At 34.9% G+C, this 13,303-nt stretch overlaps 1 protein-coding gene across 1 annotated transcript in view; it reads right to left on the reverse strand.

Moving 5' to 3' along the window:
- LOC121441538 (glutathione S-transferase P-like) overlaps window positions 1-13,303 on the reverse strand; it is a 101,859-nt gene that overhangs the window by 15,225 nt on the left and 73,331 nt on the right. The window lies entirely within an intron of this gene.

The raw sequence follows: 13,303 nt of genomic DNA on the forward strand, positions 1-13,303 counted from the left end.
TTATTCTAGTCTGGACACTTGCTCATCTTTTTGTGCTATCACATTGGGGTAAAAACAAGGAAAAAATTTATAGAGAAAATAAGTACTAATCAGATAATGCCAAGTAGCAAGTCATGTTCTTAGTGCAAAAGGACATGTGTTTTCTAAAATAGAAATTGTAATCCCACTGTGCTTCTCTCTGTGTGAATTTAACCTTTAGAATTAGAAGGCTTGAACTCCTGGAAATGAACTAATGCTTTGTGTAAACTACACAAAACAGATGGGATAGTGTTCTAAGAAGCACATTTAAATATAAAGACCATTTTTGTATGTACAAAAGCTGATATATTACCTCAGAGGATAAATCCAAGTTTAACAAACCAAACGATGATACCATAAGGTCTGGAACAATTTCCAAGCAGACAAGTATTTTTTTTTTTATTTTCAAATGTTCACATTATTACAATAATAAAAGGTGGTATGCATTGGATGTAAATTTTGAAATTTTCTGAGAGTTAAAAATAAATCTTTATGGCACTATAATATTGGACTTAAATGTTTCATTCCCAGGTTAATTAAAGGCTTTTCATAGATTTCATTTCTGATGATTAATGATAGAAAAAAGAGGAGCTATTTAAAAATCTATCAGTAGTTTTTTGTAACATTAGTTATATTTAAAGAGAAAACTTTAGTTGAAAATATTTTTTCCTGACATAATTATAATTTTAAAATGTATTATAGTGCATTTCTTCTCTAAAGTACTTTTCTAAAGAAAGGTACATTCATAATTATTCAAAATTCTCAGCTATTGGAGCAATGTATGTTAAAATTTTCCAACTTTTGGAAAGCAGCAGATATTATCATTGTTATTAAGATCATTACCTGAAGCTCTTACTGAAGAGGTTTTAGCAGTGGTAGAAAACAGGCAATATTAAAACAACAGCTTTAAAAGTCTGTGTTATTCTTTTCCTCACAGAAGGGTAATGTTGAATGAATGAAAGAAATAGATGCTCCTCCCTCATTTCCACAAACATAAATAAAATATCAAGTAACAAGAATGAGGGTAGGGAAGTGAAAGACCACAATGTGTTTCAGAGTCACAAGCAATGAGACATTCATGCAATCACATATACTGTCCTATCTTTAACTCCATTTCCTCTTTTTGAACAACATGAATCAACTACTGAAAGAAGACAAACTATGAGGCAATGACAGTACAACCACTTATGTACTGTTTTGGATGCTTTCTAAATAAAAAAAAAACCTATTTCATTATACAAATCAAAGTGGTGGATGCACAAAGATTATTTTCTAAACATTTCTTTTGTTTGTGGTTTTAGTTTTTTATTTAATTTAAATATAATTACATAATTTTCTTAATTTGCTCATGTATCTCTTCTTCCTCTAACCTTTTTTGTGCCCCTAATTCCTTCTCAAATTTATGGTTTCTTATTTTTATTATTATTACATACTTGTACATTAATAAATACAAATAGGCAATCTAATGTATGAATATATATTTAGGGCTGATTACTTCAAATTAGATAACCATTAGGTAAGTACTCATACGGGGAAAGAGTAAGTCTCCCCTTATAAGCAGTTTACATTACCTGTAGTTCTTCAAATAGGATGTGATTTCCCCCAGGCATGCTAGTCAGGTATTGTGTAAGCAGTCCAATTTTTGAGATTTCACAGGTTTAAGTTCACTTTTTTATTTAAAATAGTTCTGTAGCGACCTCTTCATTCTCTGGTTTTACAATCTTTCTGCATCCTCTTCTGCATTGGTCAATGGGTCTAGGGCTCTGAGAGTTACCTTGGGAATATTTCATTTGTGGCTGAAGTTTAGCTTACACTAAAGATTTCTATTATGTAAAAAAAAAAGAAACCTCTGAAGAACTCCAGGAACTACTCATGCATGCATACATACATGCATACAAAAACGGTAAATATTTAAAATGCACTTAGTAATAATATCAGGTTTGGAAAGTGACAATATTAGGTTTTCCTCTGAAATCTATAAGCTAAGAACCCACAGGTGATTGAGCAGGTTTGTAGTATCAAGCATGATTCCTCTCCAGTTGCATGAGTTATAAAAACCAATTAGACCAGTTATTGCCAAAACATAACTGCCACCATTGTGCTTTTAGGGATTACTGGATCTCCCTATCTAGCTCTGGAAAATGTGGTCAGAAATCACAAATCCCTAGTTGACTCCAAAGTCAGATACCCTTCTGATTCTGCAACTCAAGTGCTCAGTCTATAGACTTGTGCTACCATGCAAGTGTATTTAAGACAAATTCTATGTTTCATTTAGAAGTTTGACAATTTAATGCTGCAGTAGAGTCTCACAATGCAAATACTAGCCTTTAGCCAAACTTACTGAAGCCTTTTCAAGAAGTGCAAGCTCTCATATTATGTATTTAAAAATTAGACCTAATAATCTTTTCCTCCACACTACTTATCCACTAGTAGCATGTTAACACTGTTATTTAATAATACTAAAAACACAGGTGGTAATGGGAATATCAAATTTTGAGTCAAAAAACCTGACTAATACCTTCATTACTATAATAGGAATGAAGTCATTAACTCTATAAGTTTAAGAAGCAGGAGAAGATTCTGAAGAGATGGCTTGGTGTTTATATATACCATATTGCTTTTGCAGAGGATCTGAGATTGTTTTCTGGAACCCATGTGGTGGGACAGAATCATTCATAATTGAAGTTCCAGGCAATCAGTTGCCTTATTCTAACCTCCATGGGTATCAGACACATACATGATGCATATACAACCATGCAGGCAATGGGCTTATATAAGTAGAATAAAATTGAACAAAACAACATTTTAAAGTATCAGGGAAAGCCAGTGGTGGTGAGATATGTCTTCACTGACAGCATGACCAACTCAGTGGGAGGTGGTGCTCTGTGAATTCCAGCTTATCAGGGGCTACCTAGCAAATACTTGTCTTAAAAAAATTACACACACACAGGAAGTTGGGATAAGAAGTCATAAACCTAGTGCCACAATTTTAATCATATATACACTATAGGATGCAGTAAATTTATAAACTAAGATTGACACAGTGATGTGTGATTTCCCTCTGTATGCTGTTATTACCATTAATGAATTAAAAAGCTGCTTTGGACTTATAGCAGGGCAGAACTTAGGTAGGTGAGGAAAACTAAGTTGAATTTTGAGAGAAAGTAGGTGGAGTCAAGAGAGAATCCATGTAGCCATGCCTTAGACAGATGCTGGGAATTTACCTGGTAAGCTACTGCCACATGATAATATGTAGATTAATAGAAATAGGTCAAATAAATATGAAAGAGTTACCCAATTAAAAGCTAAAGTTAATGGGCCAAGCAATGATTTAATTAATACAGTTTTTGTGTGGTTATTTCGGACCTGACCAGCCAATTGGCCATAATAACTAAGCAACTTTTCCACAACAAATTGGCATCCAATGAAACAAGTGGCCTCCTCCAACAAATTGGCATGCCAACATGGTAGACTAAATCCATGCCAAACCTGAAAGAGCTCGAAAAGCAATTCTAATCACTAAAAAATCAAAGTTTAGTTGCATTTATTTTCCTGAATGGAATTTGCTTGTAGGTGGCATACTGTAGCTCCTTTAAGAGAGGTTTTCCTGATTCCACAGTAGCAGAAAAAAGCCACACAGTTTTGAAATGCCAGCTTTCTGAGTGGTGGTGCCAGTGTAACCTCTGGCTCTTTCAGGAGACAGAGCACTGGGATGGGGTTTGTGAGAAGTGTGCTGTGGCTTGCTTGATGGCAATGTGGAGCAACTGTGTGCCTGGAAGTGGGGTAGTGTGCATGGCTCTCTGAAGCAAAGCAGGAAGTACCATATATACTCTAGCAATGTCACAACTTAGATTTTTAAACTATTAGCATTTTAAGAAACACTTCTGGTCAGAAAATAATTACAGATATGAATTATAGACAAATCCAGATAAAAACGACATATAAATAGGTCACAGTGTTGCATAAATGTATGTAGGTTTGGGAGAGAGAAGAAAAAGAATATAGACAGTTATAAAAAGAACTAAATGATTTAGCAAAACTGTAAACTCTTTAAAGAAATAGAGTAAGTACAGTCATAGATTAAAGGGAGTGAAAAAAAATAAGCCACGTGAAGATGGAAAATTCACAGAGAGTCTGGATTATGTATATTATGTTTTATTTGAATTTTTGACTGGGAAGGAGCTAAGTACAGAGAGACATTTCATTGTAGGGGCTGCTAAGCTAAAACAACATATATATCATAAAGGTATCTTGATTTCAAAATATGGATCTAAGAAAAAAAATTCTTCTTTTGTTTCCACAGAGGATAAGAACCTGTAAATTCCTTCCAGACTAGTATGGTTTTATGGACCAAGATCTGAAAGGTTTCTTAGAACACCTCTCAAAAATTACTTTGCTTTATAAACAGCAGGAAGAATTTTGGACAGAACTTTGCCCAAATTCCCAAATATTGTCTATATATGTTTCTTTATATTTAGAGGGGGATATGCTATAGAGATTTGCATGGGTGTGGATCTTGGTTTATTGATACAAATTTAAGGTTAATTTTGTTATACTGTGCATATATATTTCTATTCTTGATTAATGTATTGTATTTGTGCAGTTCATTTAAAATGTAATGTAATAGTCATCTATATTATTCAAGTTTGTAGTCATGTTAGTTAGCTTTTCTAGATGTACAAAGATGTATTTCATACGGATATGCATTCTTTGTACATTTCAAAAACCACAGAATATGGCATTTAATATGTTTAGGAATTTAAGACTTTGCTTGACAATGATACACATCTGCTCCTGGGAGCACCAATAACTTTAAGAAGATGGACATGGAAGAGTCTCCTTATGGAGTTGGTTAGTCATTTGGGCAAGAAACTGTTCTTGTCTGGACTGCAGGACCCATAGCAAAATGACTGTTGAACTTGCCTAAAGGTGAGACTGTACTTCAGGGTTCCTGCTTCATGAAAAAGTCTGTCAGACATTCTGCAGGATACAGAAGAAAGTTACTAACAAACAGCCAATATAGGCAGACCTGTCTTTGAAATTTCCTGCTTCATGGAAAAGTCTGCTGGATACTATGGGCCTGTAGGCTAAAGATGAATGCCCCAATGGTACAGAAGAACTTTGGGTGACTGTCTAAATAGCAGGATGCCTCTGTCAAATATAGAGGTTTGAAAGTTGCTTACAATGAACTTATTGTTTATTAAGGTAAAATTATTTCCTTCTGGAGTCTTTGATGGAGTTGAAGAATTTATAGCTATATTTATAGTTTTACTTAGTTATGATATTATTGTAACTGTAATTCTTGCAAGATAACTGTTTTGTTATATGTAATTTTACTGTGATGAAGTTAAAACCTTCCTTTTTATTTAAACAAAATGGGTAGGTGATGTAGGGTTTCTTCTGTACGCTGTAATTACCATTAATGAATTAAAAAAAACTGCTTTGGAACTATAGCAGGGCAAAACTTAGGTAAGTGGGGAAAACTAAGCTGAATTCTGGGAGAAGGTATGTGGAGTCAAGAGAGAAGCCATGTAGCCCTGCCAGAGACAGATTCTGGGAACTTTACTCATTTACCATTAAGCCACTGCCATGTGGCTATACATAGATTACTTAAAATGTGTTAAATCAATATGTAAGTGTTAGCCAATAAAAATGGGCCAAACAGTGATTTAATTAATAGTTTCTGTGTGGTTATTTGGAGTCTGAGTTTCCAAGCGGCCGGAATGACCAAGCAGCCTTCCCAAAACAATACAGTATTAAATCAATAACAGGCATATTTAGCAATAGAATGTAAATATTAAAGGAAGTGTCATTGTCTGGCAATTACTACCTTGCTGACCTCATGTATGTCATTATTTTGCATGTTGCTATGGCAGGAGAGCTAATAAATTGCTAAAAATATTAATATTTATGCCTTTAATTGAGAAAAAGTAGTTTCTAGATATGGTCATAAACTACTAAAGATTTGTTCAGAATTTATAACAAAATTAAACTATGTAAAAATTAAACTAATATATTCATAGAATATATTAGTAATTATTTTATTGATAATATTGATTAAGTGGTAAAATCACACAACTCCACAAACACATAGAAAGCATGTCAATGCCTGAAACTTATGCTGACAGATTCCATTCCTACACTCTTTTTATTTATTTTTTTAAAAAAGAAAACAAATTATCTTTTTTCATTATACGTACCAATTTAAGTTCTCACTCCCTCCTGTCCTTCCATTCCCTCCACATAAACTCCACCCCATCCCTATCCACTCTTCTGCAAGAGTAAGACACATTGTCTGGGGAAAGTCCAAGGTTCTTCCTACTATATCTAGGTTGAACAAGGTATTCCTCCAAAGACAATGGAGTCAGTACAAGCAGTAGGGATAACTCCTGATATCACTGCCAGCAGTCTTGCAGTCTGCCCCAGCCATGCAACTGTCAACCACATTCCGAGGGAGTAGTTTGGTCCTATGCTTGTTCCTTCCCAATGAGGTTTTTGTTGGTGAGATCCCATTAACAAAGGTAGACTGTTTCAGTGGGTGTACCCATCACAGTCTTGACCTCTTTTCTCATATTCTCATTCCTCCTACTCTTCAGCTGGCCTTTGTGAGCTCAATCGAGCACTCTGATGCAGGTCTCTCCTCTTTTTCCATCAGTTGCCAAACGAAAGTTCTATGGTGATATTTAATATATTAATCAGTCTGAATACAGGGCAAAGCAAGTTCAGACACCCTCTCCTCTATTAATTAGGGTCTTAGCTGGGGTCATCCTTGTGTATTCCTGGGGATTTCTCTAGTACTAGGTTTCTTGTTAACCCCATAATGGCTAACTCAATCAAGATATGTCTTTCCTTGCTCTCATTTCTGTCCTTCCTCTATCTTTGACTATCCTGTTCCCTCAAGTTTTTCTCACACCTCCCCCTTTTCCCTCCTCTTCCCCTTTCACCTGCCTTTCTCCTTCTATTCCTATACTCCCAATTTTGTCTGGTCATCCTGTCTATTTTGACTTTCCAGGTAGATCTCTGTATGTTTTTCTTAGGGGTCAACCTGTTACTTAGCTTCTCTAGAATCATGAAATACAAGCTCAATATCCTTTGTTTATGGCCAGTATCCACTTACGTGTGAGGACATACCATATTCATCTTTTTGGTTCTTGGTTACCTCATTCAGGATGGTGTTTTCTAGTTCCATCTATTTGCATCCAAATTTCAAGATGTCATTGTTTTTTACAGCTGAGTAGTAGTACTCTAATGTGTAAATGTGCCACATTTTCTTTATTCATTATTTGGTTGAGGGGCATCTAGGTTGTTTCCAGGTTCTGGCTACAACAAATAATGCTGCTAAGAACATAGTTGAACAAATGACTTTGTAGCATGCCTGATCATATTTTAGATGTAGGCCCAAAAACATTATTGCTGGGTCCTGAGGTAGGTTGATTCCCAATTTTCTGAGAAACCGCCATACTGATTTCCAAATTGGCTGTACAAGTTTGCATTCTCACTGGCAATAGATGAGTGTTCCCCTTACTCACATCCTCTCCAGCATAAGCTATCATTGATGTTTTGATCTTAGCCATTTTGGCAGGTCTAAGATGGTATTTCAGAGTTGTGTTGATTTGCATTTTCCTGATGGCTAAATATGTTGTACATTTCCTCAAGTGTCTTTTGAACATGTCAATATTCTTGTATTGAGAATTTCTTTTTAGTTCTGAACCCCATGCTATAATTGGGTTATTTAGCATTTTGATGTCTATCTAATTTCTTAAATTCTTTATATATTTTGCATATCAGTCCTTTGTTTGATTTGGGGTTGGTGAAGATCTTTTCCCATTTATTATGCTGCCTTTTTTGTCTTATAAACTGCATCCTTTGCTATAGAGAAATCTTTCAGTTTCAGGAGGTCCCATTTATTTATTTTTGCCCTCAGTGTCTATGCTACTGGAGATATATATATATAAGAAGTAGTCTCCTGTGCCCTTGAATTAAAGGCTACCTCCCACTTTCTCTTCTATCAGGTTCAGTATGGTCTGATTAATATTGTGGTCTTTAATCCATTTGTAGTTGAGTTTTGTGCATAATGATAGATATGGATCTATTTTCATTCTTCTACAGTATCCAGATATGCCGGCAACACTTGTTAAAGATGCTTTTTTCCCCCATCATATCATTTTAGTTTCTTTTTCAATGATCAGATATTCATAGGTGTATGAATTAATATCCAGGTCATCGGTCAATTCCATTGATCAACCTCTCTGTTTTTATGCCAGTACGAAGCTGTTTTCTTTAATGTAGCTCTGTTATAGAACTTGATGTCAGGGATGGTGATGCCTCTGGACGTTCCTTTATTGTACAGGATTGTTTTGGCTATCCTAGGTTTTTAGTTTTTCCATATGAAGTTGATTAGTGTTCTTTCAAGGTCTGTGAATAATTATTGGGATTTTGATTGGATTGCATTGAATCTATAGATTGCTTTTGGTAGGATTGCCATTTTTGCTATATTGATCCTATCTATCCACAATCATGGGAGATCTTTTCATTTTCTAGTATCTTCTTCATTTTCTTTCTTCAAAGATTTAAAGTTCTGTCAACTAGGTCTTTCACTTCTTTGGTTAGTGTTACCCCATGATATTTTATGTTATTTGTGGCTATTGTAAAAGGTGATGTTTCTCTGACTTTTTTCTCAGCTTCTTCATTATTTGTATATAGAGTGCTACTGATTTATTTGAATTGACCTTAAATCCTGGAACATTAGTCAATCTATTTATCAGTGGTAGAAGTTTCCTGGTAGAATCTATGGAGTCACTTATATATACTATCATATCGACTACAAAGAAGAGATGTTTGATTTCTTGCTTTCCAATTTGAGTCCCCTTGATCTCCTATTATGTCTTCTTTCCTATAACCTAAACTTTAAGAACTATTTTGAAGAGATATGGAGAGATGGGACAGTCTTTTCTTGTTCCTGATTTTAGTGGAATCACTTTGAATTTCTCTCCATTTCATTTAATGATGGATGCCAGCTTGCTGTGAATTGCTTTTATTATGTTTAGAATTGTTTTTTTGGATCTCTGATCTCTCCAAGCCCCTTATCATGAAGGGGTGTTTGATTTTGCTGAATGATTTTTCAGCATCTAATGAGATGATAATGTGTTTTTTTTCATTTTATTTATACAATGGATTACATTGATAGATTTTTGTATGTTAAACCATCCCTGAGTCTCTGGGATGAAGTTGACTTGATCATGTTGTATGATTTTTTTTTTGGATGTGATCTTGGATTTGGTTTGACAGTATTTTATTGAGTATTTTTGCATCTATGTTTTTGATTGAGATTGGTCTGTAATTTTCTTTCTTGGTTGAGTCTTTGTGTGGTTTTTGGTATCAGAGTAACTCCAGCCTCATAAATAGAGTTTGACATTGTTCCTTCTGTTTCTATTATGTGGTACATTTGAGGAACATTGGTAGTATCTCAGAAAGCCTACAAAATCATGGAAATTGAACAGTGAACTACTGAACCACCCCTTGGTTAAAGAATACACAAAGACAGAAATTAAAGAATTTCTAGAATTCAACAAAAATGAAGGCTGAACATACCCAAACTTATGGGACACAATAAAAGCAGTGCTAAGATGAAAGTTCATAGCACTAAGTGCCCACATAAAGAAAATGGAGAAACCTCACAACAATGACTGAACAACACACCTGAAAGCTCTAGAACAAAAAGAAGCAAACTCACACAGGAGGAGTAGAAGACAGGAAATAATCAAATTGAGGGCTGAAATCAACAGAATAGAACCACAAAAAACAATACAAAGAATCAATGAAACAAAGAGCTGGGTCTTTGAGAAAATCAAGAAGCTAGACAAAGCTTTTATCAAAAGGCAGAGAGAACAAATCCAAATTAACAAAATCAGAAATGAAAAGGGGGACATAACAAGAGACAATGAGTAAATTCATAGAACATTAGGTCATACTACAAAAACCTGTACTCTACAAAATTCAAAATGTAAAAGAAATAGACAATTTTCTAGATAGATACCATATACCAAAATTAAATCAAGACCAGGTGAACAAATTAAATAGACCGATAAACTGCAAGGAAATAGAAGCTGCCATCAAAACCCTCCCAACCACAAAAGAAAAAACAAAAACAAAAAAAACCGCCCAGGGCCAGATTGTTTTAGTGGAGAATTCTGTAACTCTTGCACAAGTGTTCTGAAACTGCTTCCCACTAAAAGCAATCTTACTTTTTGATTAACTTGAAGAATCTGAATTTTCTAATTTATATAACTTCTAGTTGACTTTAATGACTTTGAAGATTCAAGTATGTAATGTTCCCTCTTACCTATTTCTAATTCTGTAAGCATTTTGTAGCTCCCAGATGCCCAAACCAAAGTCCCCAGTTAGTTCCTTGGGCAGCTGAGAATAGGGAACCTGAAATGACCCTATCCTAGAGCAATACTGACGAATATCTTGCATATCATCATAGAACCTTCATCTGGTGATCGATGGAGATAGAGACAGAGACCCACACTGGAGCACTGGACTGAGTTCCCAAGGTCCCAATGAGGAGCAGAAGGAGGGAGAACATGAGCAAAGAAGTCGGGACCACGAGGGGTGCACCCACCCACTGAGACAGTGGAGCTGATCTATTGGGAGCTCACCAAGGCCAGCTGGACTGTGACTGAAAAAGCATGGGATAAAACTGGACTCTCTGAGCATGGCGAACAATGAGGGCTGATGAGAACCCAAGGACAATGGCACGGGGTTTTGATCCTACTTAATGTGCTGGCTTTGTGGGAGCCTAGCCAGTTTGGATGTTCACCTTCCTAGAAATGGACGGATAGGGGAGGACCTAGGACTTTCCACAGGGCAGGGAACCCTGACTGCTCTGTGGACTGGAGAGGGAGGGGGAGAGGAGTGGGGGGAGGGGGAGAAGGGTGGGAGGAGGGGGAGAAGGGTGGGAAGAGGGGGAGGGAAATGGGAGGCTGGGAGGAGGTGGAAACTTGTTTTTTTTCTCAATTAAAAAATGGAAAAAAAAGAAATTATAAAGTATATTTATGTATTTCAAATGTTTGCATTTTTCTCATGATATGAAACTCAGAAAAGCATACATTTTGTAGAAATGTTCGAAAAAATACTCCAGTGAACAATCTTTTGATTGGAATATACATATATGCTCCTTAAGATATTGTTCAAAATTAGCCATAAATGGTACTTCTGGACATTGAAGTCAATTCTTACATGGTTCTATCTCCATATGTAAAGCACATATCTTTAGAAAAAAGCAGGTTAAATTTGAACAAAAAATAATTTAAACATTTATTAGTGGCGAACCTTTCTTTGAAAATTCAAATTATTACAAATACTGACTACATACTATGGATTGTAACACCTATATCTTCTTTTCGAACTGACCACAATTACTTCTAGGCATGCCTCTGAATTACTTGTGATAGTACATTAACATACATAAAATTGTAAATATTTATTTATTGTTTGCTTTACTAGTTGTAGTAATAAGAGTGGCTTGGTGCTGCATCCCCAGCACCCCGGCAGCCTGGCTAGCTTATGCTCCGAAATAACAACACACAAACTGTATTCATTTAAACACTGCTTGGCCTATTCTCGTCTAGGCTAATTCTCACATATTAATTTAGCCCATTTCTAATCATCTGTGTGTAGCACCCCAAGGTGCACGTACCGGGAAGATTCTAGCCTATGTCCATCCTGGGTCGGAGCTTCATCCCGGGAGCGGGGCATGGCGTCTCTCTCAGGCGTCTGCTCCAGAGAGGAGAGCTGTCGAGACTGAGCTCACTTCCTCTTCCTCCCAGCATTTTGTTCTGTCTACTCCTCCCACCTATCTTCTAACCAATAAAATGGGCCAAGGCAGTTCCTTTATTAGCCAATGACCTTCCTCCATCAACTAGTAATATCAAAAGATAACATTTGAGCATTTTTATATCAATTATATTTAATTACATGGTAAATAAATTCTAATCACTTCAATATTTTATACTTAGGATGTAATAATTTATATATTATTATTTATTCTTTAATCATTTATATATTTTACATTATATAATCTGTCAGTAAATACTTTGGAAAAAACATTTCTTTAATTTTCAATGCACAATTTATTATTTCCTGACCATGAAATCAAAAACAAACTGGCCAGGAATTTTCATAATCAAACCAGAAATTCAACTTACTGATCTTTATTTTTGTCTTCATTGTGTTTATTGCTTCTTATAGAAACTTAATTTATAATGTTGAATTATTTTGTGCCACTTAAAATTGAAAATGCGTTGCTAGATTCTGAAAATAATATTGCATATGGTAGAAATAATGTTTAATATCAACTTTTGTATATTTTGGAATTACTAGTGTTATACTTTAGAGGTGAAACTAAATTCCTATTTCTGGGAATGACTTTCCATGTTTTTAGCATTCAAGAACAACTTCACATTTGACCAAAGGGAGAGATATATTTGTATGACATAACACAAACCATAAATTACCATATTTATTTAGGCAACCAGGACTAATGAAAGTTATTTATAACTACAGATTAATCAGTAATAACATTTTTAATGTGTCTGAACATTTGCTTAATATTGTTGGTCTGGGTTACCATGAAATTTTTATTGCATATAAGAAATGCTAGTAGTTTTCTAAGATACAAACTATTGCTTCCAAGAGAGTAGAGCACATTATGAACATGTTTTTAATAGACTACTTTTTCTGGTGATGGCAATAATACAGCTGTGCACTCCCACATCTTCTGCCATAAACCAGGTACTTTTGAATATTACAGATGTTTCATTCTAGAAAAAAAATCTCAGCTGATTTTAAAAGTAGATTATACCCAATTAAAATGCAGAGATCCCACTGTTTAAAAATTCAACATGGTGATACATAATAGAATAAATGGTTTCTATTTGAGATAGCATAAGCAGATAATTAAGTTATCCCATGTGGGGGAGTCTTACACATTCTTTATATAGGATACCACAATGAAAAATCCACTAAATAGACCTGATATTATATAAGAAAATTTTTTCAGGAGTCAAGGGCTAATTATAAGTTAATAAAAATTTAAATGGCAATAATTTGATGTTTTGTAATGTTATGTCATCAAGTTTGCAATTACTGTAAGTGATTAATAGTAGTGTATTTCATAGCAAACTATACACTGAAGCGGCCTGAACCAAAATAGCTCAAATTTTAATATATTTAATATATAAGCAGTCTTTAAACAATTAAAAGGTAAGGGTTTTAATATAAA

The sequence above is a fragment of the Microtus oregoni genome, unplaced genomic scaffold, assembly GCF_018167655.1.
Source record: "Microtus oregoni isolate MIOR12 unplaced genomic scaffold, Mior012 000079F_000, whole genome shotgun sequence".
Taxonomy (NCBI): Eukaryota; Metazoa; Chordata; class Mammalia; order Rodentia; family Cricetidae; genus Microtus; species Microtus oregoni.